Here is a 26,054-nt window from a genome sequence, read left to right as displayed (position 1 = left end):
GCGTCATGTGCAGAAGTTAAAACAGCTGTCCTGACCCAAAAGCTTATGGGCAGCAGTTGTGAAGTTGGGGACCCCTACCAGCCAAGGAATTTACGGTGGTGGTGCTTCAGCTGGCGGAGGTTGGGAACCCCCGCCAGCCAAGATGTACATCGGTGGCAGTGGACAGTGGGGGGGGGGGGGGGGGGGGTAGGGTGGCAAGAGAGCGGGGTGAGGGCGGCGGAGCAGCGACCAAAATGTGCCCCCCACCTTGGGCTCTGGCCCCCTCACACCTCAAGGTCTGACTATGCCCCTGTGATTCATATATAGTAAGACTGGACCCATGCCAACATGGCCATGTTTCGCCACACTGCATCAGGGCCAAAGGTCCTTATAACCAACGCCACGTTTAAAAGTCATAATATATGGGAGCCGATGATGATCTTGGATAGGCACAAGGTTTGTGTTCTTATGTGAAACAAGTTGCTGTTGAGGCCCCAGTATGACTTATTTAGTTAGTTGTACCCTCTTACTTAAGAAGGTTTTATAGCCACACACACACACATACACAAATATATATATGTGTGTGTGGCATATCTATATCTATCTATTTATATATGTATGGCATATCTCTATCTATCTATCTATCTATCTGTGTGTGTCTGTGTGTATGTGGACATATATGTGCAAATGCAAAAAATCTACCTAAACACTATTCTGTAAATATGCACATATCTTACATAGTACGTACTTTACAGGTAAGTTTACAGTTATAGTTTATTAAAAGGCTTTCTATACTGCCTTTCCTGGGCAGGTCAAAGCGGTGTACAGACTATATACTGGATAAGGAAGAGATAAAGACAACGAGCACTCAGTCATAAAAATAGTTAAATAAGCTATTAAGAATACAACTTAAAACATAAGACATACTCATACTTATAAGAGGTGAGTGATTGGTCCAAAACAACAGATCATTGCCCCAGTAAATATCAGCCTTCAGATGGAGAAAAGGCTTGTTCAAAAAAGAATGTTTTTAGGGCAACCTTGAAAGGTTTAAAAAGGAATGTACTACATACTGCCTGGGGTATCAAATTCAAAAGACTAGGAGCCAGGAAGAAAAAAGCAGAGTGTCTAGTAGATTGATAGTGAGCAGTTTTAGGTGATGGAAGTACCAAGCAGTGGGCATCCAGGGAACAAAGCTGTCTTGTTGGGGTGTAAGCAGATATTAGATTAGAAAGATAGGATGGAACACCAAGGTGTAGTGCTTTAAACGTTGAGCATAGAACTTTGAATTGAGTATGCCAACAAATGGAAAGCCTGTGCAGAGATATCAGCAAAGGAGTGCAGTGATCGAAGTGGAAATCAATACAAAGAAATTTACCTGCATTATTGTGACGTGTTTGGAGGCGTTTTAATTCTGATTGGGGTAGACCTGCATAAATGACATTGCAGTAGTCAATGTGTGATATTATAAAAGTATGTATCAGTGTATGTAGAGTTTGGAAATCTAAGTATTTTTTCAAGGGACGTAATTTACGGAAAGCCAAAAAACCAGGTTGAAGAACTTTAGAAACCTGTTTATGAAACGAAAGAGAAATATCAAATATGGCACGTAAATATTTAAAAGAGTTGACTACTATCACTGGCGAATCAAAAAAGTAGGACTGAAACTAGGATGGATTGATGAACCTGTCAACCAACATGCTACTATTTTGTTCTAATTAAGGACCAATTTGTTGAACGTAAACCAAAAGAAAAGAACAAAACCAATGATAAACAATACCTGTGATACCTGGATCAGAAAGATGAGAAAGCAATAATGAGTGACTGATGAGGTGAAAGGCGGCAGAGAGATCTAAAAAGTACAAAGAGTAGGGGACACTCAGTGAAGTTACATGGAAATACTTAAAACAAATAGGAGGAAATATTTTTTCACTCAACGAATTGTTAGGTTTTGGAATTCTTTGCCAGAGGATGTGGTAACAACAGCTACCATATCTGGGTTTAAAACAGGGTTGGAGAAGTTCCTGGAGGAAAAGTCCATAGTCTGCTATTAAGACGGTCATGGGAAGCCACTGCTTGCCCTGGGGTTGGTAGCATGGAATGTTGCTACTATTTGGTTTTCTGCTAGGTACTTGTAATCTGGATTGGCCTCTGTTGGAACAGGACCATTGGTCTGACCCAATATGGCTATTCTTATGTTCTTGTGAGACTAAGAGAACAACTCTGCCTGTCTCAAATGCGGAATGAACCTCACTCAAAAGATCTGCAATGATGGTCTTGGTGGAATCAGGGTGGAGCATGGGTGGGACTGAATACCATGAGATACTTACTTTTAGTCACAAGCATTTACACCAGCTCTATGGCTGGCAAAAATGATCGCATCTAAATTATAGGTATCAACATACCCAGTCACAGTAATATTCTATAAACAAAAGTAGGTGCCTACTTTCCTTTATAAAATAGGATCCTTTATATAGGTGTTCCTGTTATAGAATTACCCTCAACCCAGCTAGTGCCTAGGCAGTCTGTAAGGATATTCAGCAGCACTATCTGGAGAGTGTTCTGAATATCTACAAAAAAATAAAAAGGTGGGAAAAGAAGCCAGGCTATCCAAAGAATGGAACCAAATGATCTTTACTTGAAACAAAGTTTAATAATCTTCAAAACAAATAAAAATATAACAATAACACATTAAAATTGACTCGACACAACGTTGTGTTTCGGCCGAATGGCCTACATCAGGAGTATTTCTAACTGAATATGGACTACCCCTCTTTGGAAGAAGCCAATGGCCAGAAAAGGGTCCTTATTAATGGTTTCATGAAATGCTTTCACACACTTTTCTGCTTAGAAATCCTGTCATGCACTCAGAGCTCTCCCAAACACATCTTTCCTCTTCAGTGTCTTCAAGTAAAGATCATTTGGTTCCATTCTTTGGATAGCCTGGCTTCTTTTCCCACCTTTTTATTTTTTCGTTTCACGCCTCGTGGGATCTATTGAGTTCTCCACTTTTTGTGGATTCTCTTTAGACTGAATATCTACAACCAGAATTAGCTAAGACATTTATCCAGATAATGGCAACCACTGTCCAAATAAATGCCTTTAAATGTTGGGCCCCGATTCTTTAATTCTGCTTTGAATTTAGAATAAGAAGATTGAAGCTTCAGTCAATCAAGGAGTTTGTTCTAAAGAGAGGTTCCTATAGATAGTAATAATAATGAAAATCCTATATTTATAGTAACCTCTAGACTAATACATGTGGAAGAGAGGACAGTCAAAAAATTACCATGAGAAGACCACTAAGCATGTGTAACCTGGGTCTCACCCATGATCTGTCTCCGGCCCCAGGCCACAAAAAATGTTTTTACACAAACTTCACAGTCTTTGCTCATTCTCAGGCCATTCTTACCACACACCTCATTTCCAGTCCACTTGCAAACGAGCTGGGGTTGGTCAATGGTCTGGAATAGCGATCCGGGAGTTTGGGAGACACTTTTCGAGTTCCGGATTCCACTCAGCTCTTCAGTCCAGGAACCAGACTGCACTCCAGAAGGCTTAATTACAAAAATAACTTTATTGTAACTTCCGCAACAGGCATTTTGCAACTTCAATGATTCTTCACAGCAGTCACTTATATAAACTGTTATCTAAATCAATGTCATACTTCTGCTGTTCCGAGTGGAACACCTATGCCACTTTCTTCATGGGTGTATGTACAGGGGATTCTTTTGTTTTCAGGGCTATTCACATATTCACAAGCACCCCTATCTTTGCCTATCTTGTTGCCAGATGTAACTTCAGGGTTGTCCTATCCTCTTCTACCACCAGGCACAGTTCCTTATGGCTGTCCTTCGCTTCTGTTGCACCTCACAAGGTGGAACCCTGACCCTGAGCAGGCTACGTCCTACCTTGAACCCTGCTTATGGGCCAGACTCCCCAATCCGCCCGAAGCTCTGACTCCACCAGTTATTGTAAGTGGGGCAACAACTGCTCTCATTTCTAGCCCAATCTCCTTCTTTGGGCCACTTTGCAGGGGCTTGCAGGCAACCAAAGACCCTTTCCCACTCTTCTTTTCTCTTTTTATTTCCTTTAAACTCCTCCCAAACTATCACTCTCCAGAACATGGGCATTATCTTTCTACATTTTATTTCAAAACTGTTCCCCATGGGCTGGGCATCCTCCCATCCAGGAACTTGCCAATCACCCCCCCCCCCCCCCCCCCACCCCAGTGACTCTTTACAGGGATTTACTCTCTAGTAATCCCAACCTACCATGGGATTACACATGTGAAGATATTCTGCTAGGTAGAGCAGAACACATGTATACAAATCTTAGTATATTAAAAGTAGGTTTTTGAACTGAATGCTATAAATGTGAGTAAATCAAAGAAAAGAGGGATAACACAATTATATTTCCTTGTCTTCCAGCAATTCAGAGAGGATGACTTGAGGCCATTATAAAGTGAATTGCAGTAGTTTGATTTACATAGGACTACAGCATGTGATAAATGCTTAATGTCACCTTTTAGCTAAAGATCTCTTAATTAAAAAGGAATAATGAGCTAGGGCTGAAATCTGAGAGCTAAAGGTGAAATCAGAGTCAATCTGGATTCCTAAAATGGTGATAGAGTGATGAAAAAGCAAGGGCAAAAGACTGGAAGAGATTTACTATATGAAAAACAGATTTCTTCTGATTTTTTGGGTTCAGAACAAACATGCACTAACACCAGAGGGGAACAGCACCTAGGCAAGAGAGTAAAAGTACTAGATTAATAGTGGCACTGTCTATAGCTGGTAACAGTATAATATGATTAGTATATAGAAAACAACTGATACCAATGACTTGAATTAGTGTTGCTAATTGGGGCCAAAAAGGTTAGGAACAAGAATAGAGTCCTGTGGGAAATTACAAAGAGTTACAGACCAGAGCATCAAGAAGATCCTCAAATCATAAATAGGTAAGGACTTGAAGTTTCTTTTTCCCATCCCAACACATCCTCAAGGGTGAAGGGCCTAGGCTGCTGGTCTTTAGTTGCACTGTGCACTGGGCCTCTATTAAAAGAGGTGCCCAGGTGTTACATAAACTGTATGTTGGTATCTTTCTTTTCCAAAGTGAAGTACAGGCAAAAATGTATCTAGTGAAGGGTGGGTGTATAGAGAGGTCACCTAGAGCCCATGGTGGGGGCATGGGAGAGGGCCTGATGAGTTCCCTTAAGGCCCAGAATGTCAACTTATATTACATCTGACATTGTAAGGTGTTTCTTATAAAGGCCTATTGCGTCATAGCTTAGCCTTCTGTGACCTCTTGGTTTCACTCCAAAACCACTCCTTAGGCAAAAAGGGGAAATCTATATTTCTCATCTGCGAATATAGTAAAGGAAGCAGTAGAGGCAGTTTTATCGGCACAATATAGAAGGGACCATTCAGATTAAAGGATCTGGGGGGTGGGGGAAGAAGCTTTCCTTGCTACCTTGGCACTATTTACAGAAGAAATAATTCTGCTTCTGGGATTTTGGATTTAGCTCATGAATTTCAGTAGTAACTCAAGGCATTTCCCTGTCTTTGGAGGGTTTACAGTCTAAGACATGTATTTGCTTCTGGTCTCACTCCTTCTCATGGTGCTGACTTGATATTGGACAAAGATCCATTGGAGAGAAGGGATCAAGGCAGTCTTCAATGTGAAACCATATTGCAAAAAAATCCCAACAATTACTTATCAAAATAAACACTGGAAAGATCTATCTATCTATCTATCTATCTATCTATCTATCTATCTATCTATCTATCTATCTATCTATCTATCTATCTATCTATTTATCATCTCTTTAGAGAGAGAGGTATATCCCAAGCACATATTCTGCAGGTAATGTCAGATCAACTAACCTATAAATATAAGGTAGTTTAAAAAATAGACATATGGTCTTCAAGGTACATCCTACAGATTTCTCAGCTATATACTGTGGTCAAAGCAAGAATAGTGGTGATTTAAGAATTTTTTGTTTCTACAGAGTCATGCATTGTACAAGACACGTATCACGTCTGCATAGTTTTGCTTTCCAGCTCTGTATTTTTTCATACTAGGACCTAATTATTACCACTTTTACATTATGTTATTAAGTTCCAAGATAGCATAAAAGGTTAAGAGTACAACAATTCACAAGTATGAGGTACAAGGTGCTTATGTCGGAGTAACAAGATTAATACCTTTTTGACAGAATTTAATAATATGGTTTTATAATATTTAATTTTGTTCATAAAATATCTCACAGCAGGAATCCATTTTTTTTTTACTTAAACATTATTGCTGTTAAACAATTTAACTCATGTCTTCTGACACAAAGAATGTTTATGCTGCCTCGTGGGATTGATTTTTCTACAATCCTAAAGGGATTAACTTTCTGTTAATTTGGGCATCCAACTATTTTTGACAAGTCTAGTCCTTTCTTGACATTGGCTAATAGTACAATTCTCTTACTTTAAAATATGTTGTTTTTAAGAGAGAGCTTAGAAAAAACATGACCTGGGACTATAATAATCAAACCTGTCTCTAGATATTCACTTATAAGGTACAGCATATCAGACAATGACCCCAGATCACTAAGGGGCCCTTTTACTAAGCTGTAATAAAAACTGGCCTTAGTGTGTCCTTACGTGAAGGCAATTTTTATTGTAGCTGTAAAAATATCTTTTTTCGTATTTTTGTATTAAAGGCAGTCGCTAATGTTGCCAAAAGTGCATGGCCATTTTGAAAAATTACTGCATGTGCTCTTACCGTCACCCATTTTGCAGGTGGTATGGGCTCAGTTAGTGTGTGGAAATATAGATGCACTCGCTGGTTAGCACAAGAACACCCACTCTCCACCTCTGATATGCCCCCTCAAAAAATAGACAATTTTTTTTAGCATGTGGTTAGTGCACGAACATTTGGATGTTACCACAGGATGCCTGTGCATGTCCCATGGTATTCCATTTTTAGCTGTATTAGGTGTGCATTAGCACCTAACGCAGCTTAGTAAAACGGCCCCTAAAATTGGGGGTAAAATATGCCAATTCTCTCTATGTATGTAGTATTTAGAATTCAGCAATCCATGGCATTGATTAATTTAACACTCTACATCTAAATATTATTATCTTGATGCAACTTAATGATTGATGATCTTTATAATTCTTTTCTGACTATAAATAAAAAGTTATTACATTGGGATTGTTTACTGCAAACTCTCCCAATGCACAGAACATGAAATGAGGGAACAGCAAGAACAATTTCACATGAAATCCAAATCGAGAAATCCACATAGAACTAGGGTAAATAGCTTAAAAGGTGGAAATACTCACCCATACTCCCCTGTTTACAAAGCCGCACTAGCGGCTGCCATGTAGCATTGCTGACACAGCCCATGCAAATATATATATAATCTTTTAATTTTCATAATGAATGGTGTCAATCTAGGAAACAAAAATCAAAGCATGACCCATTAACTTGTGTTCTGCCGTATACTCAAAGATCTAATGAGATTGTTCAGATCATTAAAAAACATTGGCCATTACTTACCATTCATGAGGAATTTAGAAATAATCCATGTTTTGCCTTCTCTAGAGGTATAAATTTGGGTGAGTTTCTGAATCCCAATAAGAATTGGGTAGATGTTAATGATAGGAATATTGGTGGTCATGGGATATGTGGTCATTGTGTTTATTGCAAATTTGCGATGCAAGTTCAATTTGTGGAAATCCCTCATTCTAATGGTAAGAAATATACATTGAGGGAAGTTTCAGACTGTGACACTAAAAATTGTATTTATGGTATCCAATGTCCATGCAAGCTTTGGTACATTGGCCAAACGACTCAAAAAATTAAGGCAAGAATTGCTCAACATCTGAGCAGTTTACGTACAGGTCGTAAAGAGGCTCCTATTGTCACTCACTGGCAATTAAAGGGTCATAATATCCAAGATTTGCGGTTTGTAGTACTAGGTCAAGTTAAACCTAAGAATGGGGGTAACATTCCCTTAATGCTGTTGCGTAGGGAGCAGCGTTTAATTTTCAGGTGGGATACGGTTACGCCCCATGGTCTTAATAAGGAAATAGAATGGTTGAGCCTCTAATTGGTGATGGATAAATACTGAGTCCTGATACAGGTTTATACGCATGTGTGGGCGCCTTGAGTGACGACCCAGTGAATGACTGGTCTCGAGTATCCAACAGTCTGCGATAGCCGGTAAGCATGGTTTTAATTGTTTAGAAATATGGAGAATGTATAACAGAGAGTGAATTATATACTGTTGTTCATTTAGATTGTGACCCCTGAAGACGCTCTGAGGAGCGAAACATGTATATGTTGGGTCTTGGTGAAAAAGAAAAAGAAGTGTTAAATTTAAACCAATGATGTCTTCATATTTTCAACTACGAGGGAGAATGCAAGCAGTTACGTGCCAGTAGCTGATTGAATTAAGATGGTGGAAATCACGAAGAATTTTAGAAGATATATGGTTTTGGAGTAAATTATTTTGTGGACAATTTTGCTAACTAAGTGGAGTAACAGTGGATTCCCCCTTTTTTTCCACAATGAAAAGTTGCTGATATCGGAATGATATAAGGCTGTGGATAACTTTAAAGTGATTGTGTTTTTGGAAGAACTTGAAAAACTTTTAAGCACTGGATTTGTGAATTATTATATCGAATACATTACCAGTTGATAAGGTTTACCACTGTTGGACTTAATCGGCAAATTTGAAAAAAAAAATATATATATATGTGTACTATGGTATTTGAATAGTTTAAAAAAATGTGATGATATAATGTATAAGTTATGTATGTATGGATGAAGAATGAATGGTTATTTGTGGGTTTTAATAAATAATGAACAATAATAAGAATTTGTAACAATATGTAATAATGAAATAAAGATTTATAAATAGTAATAGTTGTATTAGAATTTGCTTGTATGCTTGGTTACAACTATTTTAAGTTATGATACCTTAGGTAGAATTTTGTTTTAACAACAAGTAGGAAAAATGGCTGCAGGAGGTTGGGACTCGAAGTCAGGATTTTCAGTGGAGACCATCACCATGTTATTAGAGGGAACTCGCCTATTTGATACAACGGATGGGTTATCTCATTTAGATTGGAATGATATAGCTAAATTACACAAATTTATTATTAGATCTCAATTTCACACTATGACTTTGATAGAATACTGTCGGGCTCAGCGAATGGAATGATAGATAAGACCACGATACAAACACATGTATCTAACCCTACTTTTTTAGGGGCAACCGATCAAAGCATCTGCTTCGATGGTGGTTCGATAAAAAAGACAGAAGAAAATCAATCTATAGTTTTTAATTTGTCTACTAAGGTCCTTAGCCCTGCCCAGATACAGGTTCTGAGTATGGGGTTGACGTTCGTACCCACACAATTTCATAATACCTTTGATATACGGGTTAGTTTATATAAGTTCTTTAGAAAATTGCGTTTAAGATTATATTTTGGGAGTGATGAGATACAAGACAATGAGGTGCAATGTAATGAAAACTATACGTTTCTTCAGAAATATCGCTTACCTTCGATGTGGCAGCCGCATGGACCTGTTGATTCAGCGGTAGCCACGTTTCAACAATGGGTTTTGCATGATTTGGAAAAATTAGAACAGGCTGAAAGGTTGAATCAGCGGAACTTATCGTATTCGCAACATCAGGCAATTAAGGAGTTAAAAGAAGATAAGAATATAGTAGTGTTAAGGGCGGATAAAGGGGGAGGTGTGGTGGTACAGGACGTTAAGAATTATATAACTGAAGCTGTTAGACAGTTGAGTGATACAATATTCTATCAAGGTTTGAAAGAAGATCCTACTGCTCACCTTCAAGAACGGGTGTATGCTTTACTTAAAAAATCAGCTGATGATGGAATCATATCGATTCGAGAATTTCAATATTTATTTAGACAACATCCTAAGATTCCAACAATCTATTTTTTACCTAAAATTCATAAAGATAAATATAGACCTCCTGGTCGCCCTATAGTTTCTGGTTGTGAGTCACTTTTTGAACCCCTGTCTCAGTTTCTCGATTTTCACCTCCGTCCATGTATGGAAAAAATTAAATCCTATGTTAAAGATTCGGGTCATTTGTTACAGTTACTCCAGCAGATAAAAATACCTAATGATGTTCAGATCCATTTAGTAACGTTAGATGTAATATCTTTATATACTAATATTCCACAAGGGGAAGCAGTGCAAATGGTTGAAGATCTTTTAAGAACACTCCCCTTGTCAGCGGCGAAAATTGAGCTATTAAATGGGATAGCTAAGCTTGTGATTTTTCAAAACTATTTTAAATTTTGTGATTCATTTTTTCATCAAATAAAAGGTGTGGCCATGGGAGCCACTGTTGCTCCCATGGTAGCATGCCTATACATGAATGATGTGGAAGAACAATTAATATACCCATCTAATCACTTTGAAGGAGTTTTGACCTGGTTGCGGTATATAGATGATATACTGCTGATTTGGAGCGGTTCAGAGGAGTCATTGGAGGAATTCTTGGAATACCTAAATACGATTAATGCACATATTAAATTCATGCATCATATTGGCGGTCATACCGTTAATTTTTTGGATGTGAATATTAGTGTGGATCAGGGTAGGTTCATTACTAAAGCATTTCGCAAAGATACAGATAGGAAAACTATTCTTCATTATCGTAGTCATCATCCACAAGCGTTAAAAAATAGCATTCCTACCAGTCAGTTATTACGAATTCGTAGATTATGCAGTTCTCGTGATGAATTTAAATTTCAAGCTAGTCAGATGGTAGAAAGGTTTGCTCAACGAGGTTATCCTCAAAAAATTTTAAGAAAAGCTACAAAAAGAGCTTTTAATTTTCATAATGAATGGTGTCAATCTAGGAAACAAAAATCAAAGCATGACCCATTAACTTGTGTTCTGCCGTATACTCAAAGATCTAATGAGATTGTTCAGATCATTAAAAAACATTGGCCATTACTTACCATTCATGAGGAATTTAGAAATAATCCACGTTTTGCCTTCTCTAGAGGTATAAATTTGGGTGAGTTTCTGAATCCCAATAAGAATTGGGTAGATGTTAATGATAGGAATATTGGTGGTCATGGGATATGTGGTCATTGTGTTTATTGCAAATTTGCGATGCAAGTTCAATTTGTGGAAATCCCTCATTCTAATGGTAAGAAATATACATTGAGGGAAGTTTCAGACTGTGACACTAAAAATTGTATTTATGGTATCCAATGTCCATGCAAGCTTTGGTACATTGGCCAAACGACTCAAAAAATTAAGGCAAGAATTGCTCAACATCTGAGCAGTTTACGTACAGGTCGTAAAGAGGCTCCTATTGTCACTCACTGGCAATTAAAGGGTCATAATATCCAAGATTTGCGGTTTGTAGTACTAGGTCAAGTTAAACCTAAGAATGGGGGTAACATTCCTTTAATGCTGTTGCGTAGGGAGCAGCGTTTAATTTTCAGGTGGGATACGGTTACACCCCATGGTCTTAATAAGGAAATAGAATGGTTGAGCCTCTAATTGGTGATGGATAAATACTGAGTCCTGATACAGGTTTATACGCATGTGTGGGCGCCTTGAGTGACGACCCAGTGAATGACTGGTCTCGAGTATCCAACAGTCTGCGATAGCCGGTAAGCATAGTTTTAATTGTTTAGAAATATGGAGAATGTATAACAGAGAGTGAATTATATACTGTTGTTCATTTAGATTGTGACCCCTGAAGACGCTCTGAGGAGCGAAACATGTATATGTTGGGTCTTGGTGAAAAAGAAAAAGAAGTGTTAAATTTAAACCAATGATGTCTTCATATTTTCAACTACGAGGGAGAATGCAAGCAGTTACGTGCCAGTAGCTGATTGAATTAAGATGGTGGAAATCACGAAGAATTTTAGAAGATATATGGTTTTGGAGTAAATTATTTTGTGGACAATTTTGCTAACTAAGTGGAGTAACAGTGGATTCCCCCTTTTTTTCCACAATGAAAAGTTGCTGATATCGGAATGATATAAGGCTGTGGATAACTTTAAAGTGATTGTGTTTTTGGAAGAACTTGAAAAACTTTTAAGCACTGGATTTGTGAATTATTATATCGAATACATTACCAGTTGATAAGGTTTACCACTGTTGGACTTAATCGGCAAATTTGGAAAAAAAAAAAAATATATATATATATATGTGTACTATGGTATTTGAATAGTTTAAAAAAATGTGATGATATAATGTATAAGTTATGTATGTATGGATGAAGAATGAATGGTTATTTGTGGGTTTTAATAAATAATGAACAATAATAAGAATTTGTAACAATATGTAATAATGAAATAAAGATTTATAAATAGTAATAGTTGTATTAGAATTTGCTTGTATGCTTGGTTACAACTATTTTAAGTTATGATACCTTAGGTAGAATTATATATATATATATATATATATATATATATATATATATATATATATATATATATATATATATATATATATATAAAACAGTATATGTCAGAAAATGCCACTACACCTACATATAAAAAATGCTCTATGACTGAAATGTGTGTACTTTTACACAAATCAGGTATGATTATGTTCCATATGCTAGATCCCACCCATGCGGAAGTTACCTCACAGAAGGTAGGACCTGGCAATGGGAAGGCCCCAACACCAGCCAGAGCAGTGTACCTTAATCACTGCTGCTGCCAGCAATTGAGGCAAGTATAAAGGACCAGGAGGGTGGAGGGTAGAAGGTGAGGGACAGACGCTGGACATAGGGACATAGAGGTGGACAGAAGGAGAGATATGCTGGACACAGAGTGCAGTGTATGGGAGAAAGGGAAGAGCGAGAGGAGAGACAGGGCACAGACAAGAGATGCTGGGTATAGAGGTAGGGACACAGAGTGGCAAATTTTGTAAAAGGGATATGATATGAACACAGAGGAGCATTGCTGATCACAGGAAGAAGTATAGGGACGCCGAGGGGTGATGCTGAATATAAGGGGAGGATAGGCACACTAAGAGGGCATAGGGGAAGATAGGAACAGGGACACAGAGGAGAGATGCTTGACAAGACAGATAGGGGCACAGAGACAAGATGGATGGCAGACATGGAGAGAGAAGAAATGTAAAATGGACAGGAAATCCTGGCATGACAGGAAAAACAGAAGAGACACTTGGACCACATCAATGGGAAAATAAAATGCTCAGACTACAAAGGTAGAAAAACAGTATGGTAATTTACCAACTGGAACATATCAGCTTGGGAATCATAACTCTGATATCTTGCATTTACATTTGTTTCTCTAGTATTGTTGTATATGTAGAGTCTAACCTTGAGGTATCCAGTTCAGTTTTTTGTTTCAGTATCTCTAATACTGATCTGTGGTCTCTTTGTTTCATATTTGTTGAAGGTCTGTCTCTGTTTTGCATGTGTGATCAAGATGCGGTATTCTGCTAGCATGTAGTTTCTGTGTAGAGATCTTGTAGCAGTTCTGTTTGTTCTGTTTTCTAACTAGGTGCTGTATTGGTATTTTAGGGCTTAGTGTAATATTTAAACTGCTGCCTTTTCATGGATAAGGTTATTGTTCATTGTTATGGTATGGTAAGGTTCTAAGTGTGTTTTTGCACAAGTTTATGCATACTGTTTTCCAATGAAGGGATTGTATGTTGGCCATATTTAGAATTTGAGCATTTGCCATTTCAGCTAAGTGTCACTATCTTATCTTAAATTTGTTGGCTGCCACTTTTGCATTAATTGCATGTATTTTTTAAATGATTTACAGTGCAATCTGCTTAAGTGCAAGGGTCTGGGACCAAAGAAATACATGCAGTTAACCAAAGCGTGCACTTAACCGTTGTGACCCAAAGAAGCTTGATATCTGATAAACATATGTACAGTACTGTTTATTATATGTACAGTATACAGTCTCCGTTGACTGACGTTAGGCTTACTTGAAGTAATCAGTTATAGTCCTCTGTACACTATTGTGTCTGTAAGTTCCATAGACTACGTCTGCCAGACGGTAAAAACTGTCATAGCACTGACATCCAGTGGCCTCCAGATAGGCCCGCATGATGCTGATCTTGCAAAAGTGACAGGAGGTTGTTGAATTTCGTCAGCATGTGCCTCGCTGCTCATTTCATCATCTGTTTCATCAACAGCCGTTGCCTGCATGTAGGCACATATCTCGACATCAGTGCTGTCGTCAGCTGTTTGTAGATCGTAATCAACAGCTATGTAGTGATGAAACTCCTCTTCAGTAACACCGTCTGGGATGTCAATAGCCTGTTCATCTGACGCGTTTGCAACAGCTGCATCTGTTTCGTCCCTCTCCACATCCTTAACAAAGCTTGCCCGCTTGTAGTAGTTCGCAAGGGTTGCCTGTGTAACATGATTCCAGGCTTCTTTATGCATATGTAGGGAATCCAACAGTGACAGATTACGAGCCAGTTCAACAGCACGCTTATCCTTGCCAGTCTGGTCATCCATAACACTCATCAGACGACGTAGCACAAGAGCTTGATAATGTTTTTTGAAATTGGCTATTATGCCCTGATCCATAGGTTGGATCAGAGAGGTAGTGTTTGGTGACAGGAAGACCACCTTGATGTTAGACAACCTGACATCATCACTGTGTGCAGCACAATTATTACAAAGCAACAAAATCTGACACTTTTTTGCCTGCATTCTAGTGTCTAACTTCTTTAGCCACTGCTTCCAAATTTCCCCAGTCATCCATGAATTTACGTTAGCTTTGTATGACACAGGAAGTCACTTAACATTCTTGAAGCAATGGGGCTGTTTGCTCTTTCTAATGACGAGGGGTTCCAACTTCTCACTCCCGTCCATATTGCAGCAAAGGAGGATCATCAGTAGGTCCTTCGACGTTTTACTTCCTGTAGTTTCGGCTTGTTTGAATGCAAGTGTTCCATCAGGAATTGCTCGCCAGTAGAGACCATTTTCATCAGCATTGAAAATGTCACGAGGCTCAAACTCATTCAAGATGGTAGGAAGAACTAAAACAACCCAATTTTCAGCACCAAAGTTATCAGTGTCTTGTTTTTCACCATGCTGTTTCTTGATTTTTTTGTTTCTCTCCTTCCATCTTTCTAACCATCCAACAGTGGCTTTGAATTCAGTTAGACTAAGACTTTCAACTAGCTGATTAGCTTTCTCCATAAGCAGTGGAGAACTGACAGGAAACTTTCTGCTCCAGACTTGAGAAAACCACCGAAGAAGAGCATCTTCTACATCTTCAGCTTTTCCCGCCCGTTTTCGTTTCCGGTGTGGATTTGTATTGTTTTGTCAGTCTTCCAGAAGCTGATCTTTCTGCTTCAAGATATGTGAAATTTGACTGGGATTGACACCATATTCTTTAGCAATAGATGCTTGACTTTGTTTGTTTTCTAATTTGTTAAGAACTTCTATTCATTCAGCCAGTGTTAAAGTCTTACAGTTGCGCGATGACAATGATGACTCCAGTGTACACTCTAACAACTTTCTTTCGCTTATTCTGCCTCTGGCAGTTAACCAATGAGATTTCAAATTTATCGCCCCTTTGTTATGTGCCAATCGGCTTCCATATTCCATGCGTGCGCTTATGCTGAGTCTTTCCTGTACAGGAGTGGTCTTAAACCATGCATATAAGCGAATCTTGCATTTATCAGTGGTGCGCTAAACTGAAGTTTGTCCCCATAGAAATTGATGGTGCCAAAAAACGAGACCGAAGTACGGCATGCAGTTAAACAGAGCATGGGCTTATCCGACGTGCACTTAAATGGAGTCCACTGTATATTGTAAGGAGGTTTTTTTTCTGACTAGTGATGGCCTCAAGTTGAACTCTATATTTATTTTTTGAGAGCTTAAGCTCTCTAAGTTTCATGAGTGTCTGAAGTCTTTTCCTCCCTTACATACTGATTATTGGAAAGGTGAAGATATTTTTTTGGCTTACAGTATTATATTTTTGTGATTGAATGGCCTTAATGAGGTGACATCAAAACTATAATTTAATTTTAGTTTGTCATATCAGACAAGGTTGGTGAAATAATCATAAAATGTATATGCATATGTAATTTTTTCTTCTGAGATGGCAACTCCAGTGCAAATAGTTGGTTATAGAGAGGCAGGGCAAGGGAAGGGTTACAACAGTAGGTGTGGCAAGGGACTTGGGACAGGCCATGGGATCGGGATAAGGAGGGCATATATGAGGCAAAGGAGGGCATGGAGCAGGGCAGGTGTCGGGTTTTTCTCTGTCAAAAAGTTGGCAATCCTATCTACACAGCATCAGCAGACAGGAAGATGAGGGGGCAGGGACAGATCTTTGTTCGTTTGGCTTCCTAAGCACATAATATCCTTTATAGGTTAGGCATCACATAGGTGTCCTGTTATAAAATATCCCCATTTTATCTAGCTTCAGGAGCTAAATTTACTGGCTCCCTATCCGTTTCCGCATTCAACTCAAACTTCTCTTATTGACCTATAAGCGCATTCACTCTGCCGCTCCCCAGTACCTCTACACTTTTGTCTCTCCCTACGCCCCCCCTCGGGTACTCCGTTCTGTTGATAAATCTCTCTTATCTGTCCCCTTCTCCTCTACTGCTAATTCCAGACGCCGTTCCTTTTATCTTGCTGCACCTCACGCCTGGAATAAACTTCCCGAGCCTGTACGTCTAGCCCCCTCTTTGGCCGTTTTCAAGTCCAAACTTAAAGCCCACCTCTTTACCACTGCTTTTGACTCCTAACCACTGCTCACTTGCTCTATCCTTTATCCTCACCTCTTTATTCCCCTACCCTTAATTGTTCTGTCTGTCTCCTGTCTTATCTAGATTGTAAGCTCTTTGAGCAGGGACTGTCTTTTTTGTGTATGGTGTACAGCGCTGTGTATGCCTTGTAGCGCTATAGAAATGATAAGTAGTAGTAATGTTTCTGCAGTTGGGTAGATTTATTTATTTATTTATTTTTCTGCATTTATATCCCACATTTTCCCACCTCTTTGCAGGCTCAATGTGGCTTACAGAGATCTGTTATGGCCTCGCCGTAACAGAGAAGAAATACAATTGGTGTTACAGAGGGATAAAGGAAGATAAGAGGATCAGGTTATGCAGCTATACAGTGAGATTCTGGATAAAGAAGTGTAAGGGGTTGTGTTCTAGTCATTATTGGTTCTCGTGGTAGGCTTTGTTAAAGAGATAGATTTTCAAAGCTTTGCGGAAGCTATGCAACCTCTAGTTTCTGAGCGTACATTTCTCAGAGATATTTCAGTCATGTCTAGCATATACTCAGGTGCTGTTCCAAATAGTATCTTGAAAATTAGGGTGCTCACTTTGAAATGTAGTCTTGCCTTGATTGGCAGCCAGTGTAGTGTTTTGAGCAGTGGAGTTGCTCTTTCATATTTCGACTTCTTGAATATCAGTCTTGCTGCCATGTTTTGGATGGTTTGCAGTGATTTTAGTGTGTTTTCCTTCCACCCTACGTATGCTGCACTACAGTAGTCTAGTTATGATAGTATTTTTGATTGTACCATTAACCGGAATGATTGTCTGGGAAAATACTCTCTTTTCCTTCTCAGTTTCCATAGTGTTTTGAAGCATTTTGATGTTACTGCTGATATATGACTATCCATTGGTAGATATTTATCAAGAATAATACCTAATATTTTTAGTTGTGTTTCTATTTGGTGTTTTTGATGATTGTGAAATTTTGGTATGATGTGGGGTTGTGTGGGCTGGATAGGACCAGGAATTTGTTTTTGTCTTTGTTTAGTTTGATGATGACATCATCTGTATATATGAATGGGTTGAAGCCCATTAATACCAGTTTTTTGCTGAGTTGCGCCATCATTACATTGAAGAGTATTGGTGATATTGGAGAACCCTGTGGTACCCCACACTCAGAGATCCAAGAGGCTGATATCTGATTACACATCTTTACAACGTAGGATCTGGTCCTTAGGAAGCCATTGAACCATGCTGTCACTGCTCCACTGATTCCCATGTTGTCAAGCAGGGTCATTAATGTTGTGTGGTCTACTAGGTTGGATGTACTTGACATATTGAATTGTAATAGTAATATGTTTTGTCCTTGGCTTGTTAAGCTTCTGAACTTCATTATCAGGGTGGTTATGACCATCTCAGTGCTGTGTTGTGGTCTGAAACCTGATTGGAATTTGTGAAGGATTGAAAATAGTGTCAGGTATTCCATTAGTTGCTGTGCAACAAGACCCTCCATCATTTTGGTCAATAGTGGTATTGAAGCCACTGATCTGTAGTTTATGATAACATTGATCTTGCTGGTTGTGTTTATGGGGATTGGTTTTAGCATGATGTTGCCTTTGTCTGTTGGGAATTGTCCTTTTGCGAACATGTATGTGATGAACCAATCTGGTGGGTCTTTGATCATATGGTTGGGGCAGTTGTCTAGCATACAGTGTGCATATGCATATTTCGTCAACAGTATCTTTACTGTGTTCAATCTGGATGACTGAAAAGTGGTCTAGATTCTGTGTACTGTGGTTTGGGTGTCATTTGTTTCACATTCTTGTAGGTAGTCAGTGATGGATGATTGTAGATTTGCCAGGTTTGATCTTGTGTTTGCTATTTTGTTTTTAAAGTATTGTGCAAGTTCATCTGCAGCTGGTGAAATTTCAGTCGATGCTAGTATGTCTTGGGTTTTCAGTAGTTTGCTCATGAAATCGAATATTTTTTTTTGTATTAGTTTGTTTGAGGTTTGCATATGTGCTGTAGTGTTCTGCTTTAGTTTTCTTTATGTTGTTTGCATATGTTCTTACAGTTTTCCTCCATATGGATTTGTTTGTGTCAGTTTTGTTTTTGGCCCTTGTTCTTTCAAGTTTCTTACACAGTTTTTTCATGTGTAGTAGTTCATCATTAAACCATGGGCATGGTTGCTTTTTATTTCTTGTTTTGAGTGGTGCTATTTTGTTTAGTGTGTTTTCACTTACTTCATCCCATTCTTTCATGAAGTGGATATCTTTGAGTGATATATTGTGTAGCTCTGGTTGTGAATGTATTTGGTGTCCTTGATTCTCTTGTCTTGCCATTTTCTTTCCATTGTACCGTGAAAGTGAGCTTGCAGTAGGCTGACCATAGTACCACTTCCCATTTGTGGTTTTCTAATATGTAATTGTTGTTTGCTGAGAATCTATGAGTTATTATGTCTAATAGGTGTCCTTTTGTGTAAGATGAGGCACCTTGTGCTGTTTTGAAGTTCCATTGGTTTATGAAGTTCATTAGGGTTCTGATGTTGGTGTTGCTTTGTTTTTCTAGACGCAGATTGATATCTCCTAGTAGTAGGTCATTTAGCTGATTAGTGCAGATATTTGATACGAAATCCAGGAAATCGTCTTGAGCATTTGACCAACTACCTGGGGCCATGCCTGGGGCAGGAGGAAGAGTGGGGCCATGCATGGGGCAGGGGCAGGTGGGAGAATGGGGCTGGGGCTGAAAATTGGTTAGGTCTCTTGAGCTTGGAAAAGCAACGGCCAAGGGAAGGTATGATTGAGGTTTATAAAATCCTGAGTGGAGTATAATGGGTAAGAATGAATCAATTTTTCACTCTTTTAAAAATTATAAAGACCAGGGGACACTCAATGAAATTACATGGAAATGCTTTAAAAACAAATAGGAGGAATTATTTTTTCACTCAAGAATAGTTAAGCTCTGGAACTTGTTTTTGACAAGTTCCTGGAGGAAAAGTCCATAGTCTGCTATTGAGATAGACATGGGGAAGTCACTGCTTGCCCTGGAATTGGTAGCATGGAATGTTGCTACTATTAGGATTTCTGCCATGTACTTGCGACATGGATTGGCCACTGCTGGAAGCTGGAAGTATTGTATTATAGAATAACAGGGAGCCACAACTAATTGTAAATGGTTATGCCTAAATATAGTCACGGCTCTTAGCGCTAAGCACTATTCTATATATGACACCTAACTTTAAGCGCTGTTTATAGATTAGTGCTAAGCATGATGTTTTCAGCACCAATTTCTTAGACATCATTTATAGAATTTAGTATTTAATGCATATGTAATCCTTTGTTAGTTTGAGGATTACTAAGAGAGTAAGTCCCTGTTTAGAATCACTGGGGGGAGTGGCTGAGAGGTCCCTGGGTGGAGGAAGTCCAGCCCAAGGGGAGTAGATTTGAAATAAAATGCAGAGAAATAGTGCCCTGAAACAGAAGAATGACAGGGGGAGGAGATAAAGAGGAATGTTTGCCTTTTAGAGGGGGTCTTTGGTTGCCTGATGGTTTCCTGCCACTGACCTGGAGGAGTAAAGGGAATTTTAAATAGGAGAAATGTGGCTCAGCAAAGCGGTAACTATGAGAATGAGAGCACCGGGTGGGCAGAGGAGAGACCTAGCCCGGGAGCGTGGGATTGGAGTCAGGGTGTGTCCATCCCAAGATCAAGGTGGATCCAATGCAAAGGTCACCTTGGAGGGAGGTCAGACCATAGGGGGTCTGGACCAGTGAAATTTAGAAGAACACGGTCTTTGGGACACTATTCTCTGGGATAGGCATGAGGAGGAGACTGTACAAAGTCCTGCTGAAAAGTACCTGTAAATAGATTCAAAAAGAAATGGTACAGGAGTTGTCTCTGAGGAATACCAGAAGGCTTGTGGTTTTAAGAGAATTATACTGAATGCTTGGAGAGTTCAAACAGTTGAGATGTTCCTGAGTTTGGAGTTGGAGAATAAACAGTTTGAGTTTTCATAAATTGCATGTTCTGTGGACTTGAGAGAGTATAAATGTGTTTCAAACTTGACTAATCTAGCAGCCAGCCTTGTATCCCACAGTTGCATGTAAACTTGGTTTTTGGGTTTCCTGGAGGAGAAGAGGGTAATCCCACCCTCTAATGCTTCTTTCCCCAGGTGGAGGCACCAATCACCAAGTGAGGGATTTGCGGAGACTGCTTTCAGGAGGCTCCAGCCGAGTTGGACCCACGAATCCAGGCGTGCCCAAGAAACGGGGCGTTACACACAGTAACTGCAAAATATAACTATTCTGTGCAATTTCCAGTGCAATTTTCAACAGTTAGCTAAACCAGTTCAACATTCATAGAGGAGACTCGGGGGGCTAATTTTCAAAACACTTAGACTTACAAAGTTTCATAGGTTACTGTGTAACTTTATAAGTGTGCTTTGAAAATACACCTCTAAGTCTCTTAGTTTCTAATAATTTAATGTAGATAAGTAAAGAACAAACAACTTACTGCATGGAAGCAACTGAAACCAGAGTTCTGCCCAGGCAGGATAAGTTCATCTGAATTAATCGACTGAAGAATGAGCTGCATGCCTACCATGAGAGTGCATGGAGATGAATATTGAAGTTGGTGAATGCCGAACCGGTGATAAGATAGTGGACTTTTAGGGGTGGAGGTAGGCAGAAGCTTGTGTGATGAGTTTGCTTGCTTGCCATACTGGAAGTCAATATGGAGATTTTCTTCCTGGGGAGAGGGATGAAGAGAACATTCCTAAAGGGCAGGAGCTCTGAACTTGACCACAGTCAAAGGTTGTACCTGTCTAACATATGAGCAAGGTAGGTCTCAAGGAGACTGGAGAAAAGGGGTCACATGCAACATTTAACCTGTAGGTTTAAAGGTTACAGGATTAAAGCAGGAAGCAGCCTACATTAGCTTAAGGCTGTCAGTGCAGCACACCTGTAAATTGAAGATAAACATGCAAACACAGCTGTGGGGGCAGAACAGTTACTGTACTTTAAAAAATGCCCTTTGTATGCACTTTAGAAAATTTATAAACCTTTTTAAATATTACTTTAAATTAACCAATGCAGTCAATGCATGATTGATCCTGTTTTAAACCTCTATTTTATGCATTTTTTTTTTAATATTGTCATAGTCTGATTGAAGGATACTCTCTGTATTTTATATTTAGATGTTGACTTTAAATTTCTATTTTGAACATTGTACACGCTCCTGATTTTAAAATGGAAACAAATAAATAATATTCATACAATCCAGGTATGGCGTCCTCACTACTGCGACGCCTAAGAATTCACCACATTGTTTAAGTTCTTCATTCTAAAGCTTTTTCCAGTATGCAAGAATTGTCTCATATTACATCTAGTCCTCTGTTCCCGAAGATCATAAAAAATGTTTCATGGAAAACTAATAATGTAATATAGAAATTTGTGATACATTTTGCAAATGGATAGAGAACTGTTTAAAAGAGAAGTTCCAGAATCAATGATGGCAGATATAAATGGCATGCTGTAAGTAGTTAGGTAACAAAAGGTTTAATGATTGGTCCATTACTTTCAAATTTGTTCCATGACTGATTTCAGAGCAAAGGTTAATACTTTACTGATGATATAAATAAAATGATAAAAATAATGGCAGCCATACTTATAGTAGCCAAGAATGCAAATACGCTACTGTAGAAAAATGGGCAGATCAATGGCAGATTAGTTTTAATGTGGCTAAGTGCATGATGGTGATTCACTTAGGCTACAATGTTAGACATGCAAATTATATAATGAATGGGTCATGTAGTTCTCAGGTCAATTTAGGAAAATGATCTGGTTATTGTAGCAGATTATGTTAGAAACGAGTGACCAGTGTTAGACTAATGACTAATAGCTTTGATCCATGAAGGGGATGCTTTTCACTGAACCACCCAGCAGCAAATAGGGAGTTTTTTGTTTGAAAATTCCCTGAAAGATATGCAGATGGAAAAGTATACTGGTATCTTTCACCTGCTATATCTGCAGATGAATTATATGCAGGAAAATATGGGTATCCATGTATATTCCCCCAACCAGCCCATGCCTCTAAAAGCATCCATTTCAGCAAATAAATATTTATGTATTGTATGCCACCTTCCTAGATAAGTCTGTTCGAAGTGGTGCACAGTAAAACAATTAAGACAATGTACAATTAAAACAAAATTCTATACATATTAAAAGAAACCTAAACCATAGACCAAACTAGGACCAGATAAAAAGGCCCATTTTCAACAGAGGAAGGGTAGGAGAGTGAGAGAAAAGTCTAATGAGCAAATACTGCTAGCCCAAACCTGGGGAAAAACAGAGTCACCACCAAACAGCTCCTAGAACATCAATGTCATAACAGAAAGCCCTTTTCTCCTACTTTATGAAAACCTGGCAAGTTTCCAATGGTAACCTGTTCCAAATCTGGCTGTGCATCTCAGACCGTCGCCATCTTGGATCCCAAGAACATATTTTTTATATTTAAAGATCTTGATAGCATAAAGTTGTTGCCAATTTTCAAAACTGCAATTAGTTGTCAATAACAACATTAAAATTCCTTTTGTAAGAGGGTGAAGGCATATTTATTCAGGCATAATAGCATAAGAACATAAGAATAGCTATACTAGGTCAGACCAATGGTCCATCTAGCCCAGTATCCTGCTTCCAAAAGTAGCCAATTCAAGTCACAAGTACCTGGCAGAAACCCAAATAGTAGCAACATTCCATGCTACCAATCCCAGGGCAAGCAGTGGCTTCCTTATGTCTATCTCAATAGCAGACTATTGGACTCATTTTCAAAACAGAAAAATGTCTAAAAAGTGGCATAAAGCAGCATTTGGACATTTTTCTCACAAACATGTCCAAATCAGTATTTTTGAAACCTATTTCTAGACGTTTTTCTATGAAGTCCATCAGAAGTGCGTCCAAATCTCAAAGGGGCGTGTCAGGCTAGGACTTGGGCATTCCTAAGACTTAGACGATTTTCAACCATAATGGAACAAAACAAAACCGTCCAGGACTAAAACTGAGATGTTTTAGTCCAAAACTGTGATGAGCAACTCATTTTCCTCCAGAGTCGCTATGCTCACATTAGCCCTCTCCTCAAGTCACTTCACTGGCTCCCTATCCATTTCCGCATTCAATTCAAATTTCTTTTACTGACCTATAAGTGTATTCACTCTACCGCTCCCCATTACCTCTCCACTCTTGTCTCTCCCTAAGCCCCCCCTCGGGTACTCCGTTCTGTGGATAAATCTCTCTTGTCTGTCCCCTTCTCCTCTACTGCTAATTCCAGACTCTGTTCATTTTATCTCGCTGCACCTCACGCCTGGAATAGACTTCCTGAGCTTGTACGTCTAGCCCCGTCTTTGGCTGTTTTCAAATCCAGGCTAAAAGCCCACCTCTTTAACGCTGCTTTTGACTCCTAACCACTACTCACTTGCCCTCTACCCCTTTTATCCCTATCTCTTTAATTCCCTTACCTCTTAGTTGTTCTGTTTGTCTGTCCTATTTAGATTGTGAGCTCTTTGAGCAGGGACTGTCTTTTCATGTATGGTGTACAGTGCTGCATATGCCTTGTAGCGCTATAGAAGTGATAAGTAGTAGTAGTAGTTTTGAACTAGACCTGTTTTTATAACAGATAATGCACAAAATGTTACCCTAAATAACCAGATGACCACTGCAGGGAATTAGGAATGACCTCCCCTTATTCCCCCCAGTGGTCACTAACCCCCTCCCACCCCCCAAAATGTGATGAAAAACATTACTTGCCAGCCTCAGATGTTAAACTCAGGTCCATTAGAACAGCATGTAGGCCCCTGGAGTAGTCTAGTGTTGGGTGCAGTGCACTGCAGACAGGTGGACCCAGGCTCCTACCTCCACCTACTTGTTACACTTGTGGAGGAAATTGTAAGCCCTACAGAACTCACCAGAAACCCACTGTACCTACATATAGATGCCCCATTCACCTGTAAGGGCTATGGTAGTGGTTTACAGTTGGGGGTAGTGGGTTGTGGGTGTGTTTTGGGGAGCTTAGCACGCAAGGTAAGGGAGCAATGGTGAGATGTTTACCTGGGACCATTTTATGAAGTCCACTGCAGTGCCCCTTAGGGTGCCCTGTTGCTTTCCTGTGATGTCAGGGTGACCAGTGTACTAAAAATGTTGGCTCCTCCTACATCCCAATGGCTTGATTTTGTGCGTTTTGCACTTGGACGTTTTTTTTTCTTTCGAAAATGGACCGAAAAACAAAACGGCCAAATTACAAAATCTTGTTCAAAACAGTATTTCATTGAGGCAAGATTTTACTTTACTAAACCCCCCTGTTTACAAAGTCGTGCAGCATTGCCGACACAGCCCATTTAAAGTGAATGGGCTGTACTGGCAGTACCGCTCCGCCAGCTGCTTGTGCGGCTTTGTAAACAGGGGCCTAAAAGCTGATCAGAAATGAGAAACAAGACGTCATCTCGATGTGTTGTAATGTGGCTTTTAGAAGGTTAAAGCTAATAGAGCTGTGTATAACAAGAGAATATGGCAAGTGGGTAAAGATACCGCTGTGGTTGTTTTAGAAGCTTTATTCTGGTTTTGGATGTCTGAAAATTGGCATTTAGAGATAAGCAGATACCAAAGAAGCATATTTCTATTGGTATCTACTTGGAAGTTAAAATTACAAAGTTGGCATCAGAGTTAGATGATGTGATTCCTGTTTGTGATCATATATTTATAGAGGAGAATACTTGGAGGAAGTTTAAGGAAGCTAGAGAGAATGAAGTTAAACTTAAGATCTTTATACCAGACTAATTCTAGTAGTGATTTTTTTTTTTGTTACATTTGTACCCCGTGCTTTCCCACTCATGGCAGGCTCAATGCAGCTTACATATTGTATACAGGTACTTATTTGTACCTGGGGCAATGGAGGGTTAAGTGACTTGCCCAGAGTCACAAGGAACTGCCTGTGCCTGAAGTGGGAATCAAACTCAGTTCCCCAGGACCAAAGTCCACCACTCTAATCACTAGGCCACTCCTCCACTGTTTCTGTGCCAACAGCTGGATCAAGTATGCTAGCTCCTCTTACTACTGTGGTAAATGTCTCTTTTAATGCAAGGGAAGCCTCCGAATTCTTTAAAAATTGCTTCAGTGTGACCTTTTAATAAATAATTCTAATTTAGATTATGATCTTCCTAGTAATTTTAGACCTATATTTGCTTTGCCTATGATCGTAAAATTAATTGATGAGGTTGTTTTATGACAATTGAATTAGATCCTTTCCAATTTAGATTTAGAAAAGATCATAATACAGAATCAGCATTG

Source organism: Microcaecilia unicolor, chromosome 1 (genome assembly GCF_901765095.1).
Source record: "Microcaecilia unicolor chromosome 1, aMicUni1.1, whole genome shotgun sequence".
In the NCBI taxonomy this organism is placed as follows: Eukaryota; Metazoa; Chordata; class Amphibia; order Gymnophiona; family Siphonopidae; genus Microcaecilia; species Microcaecilia unicolor.
This window is presented reverse-complemented; position numbering follows the sequence as displayed.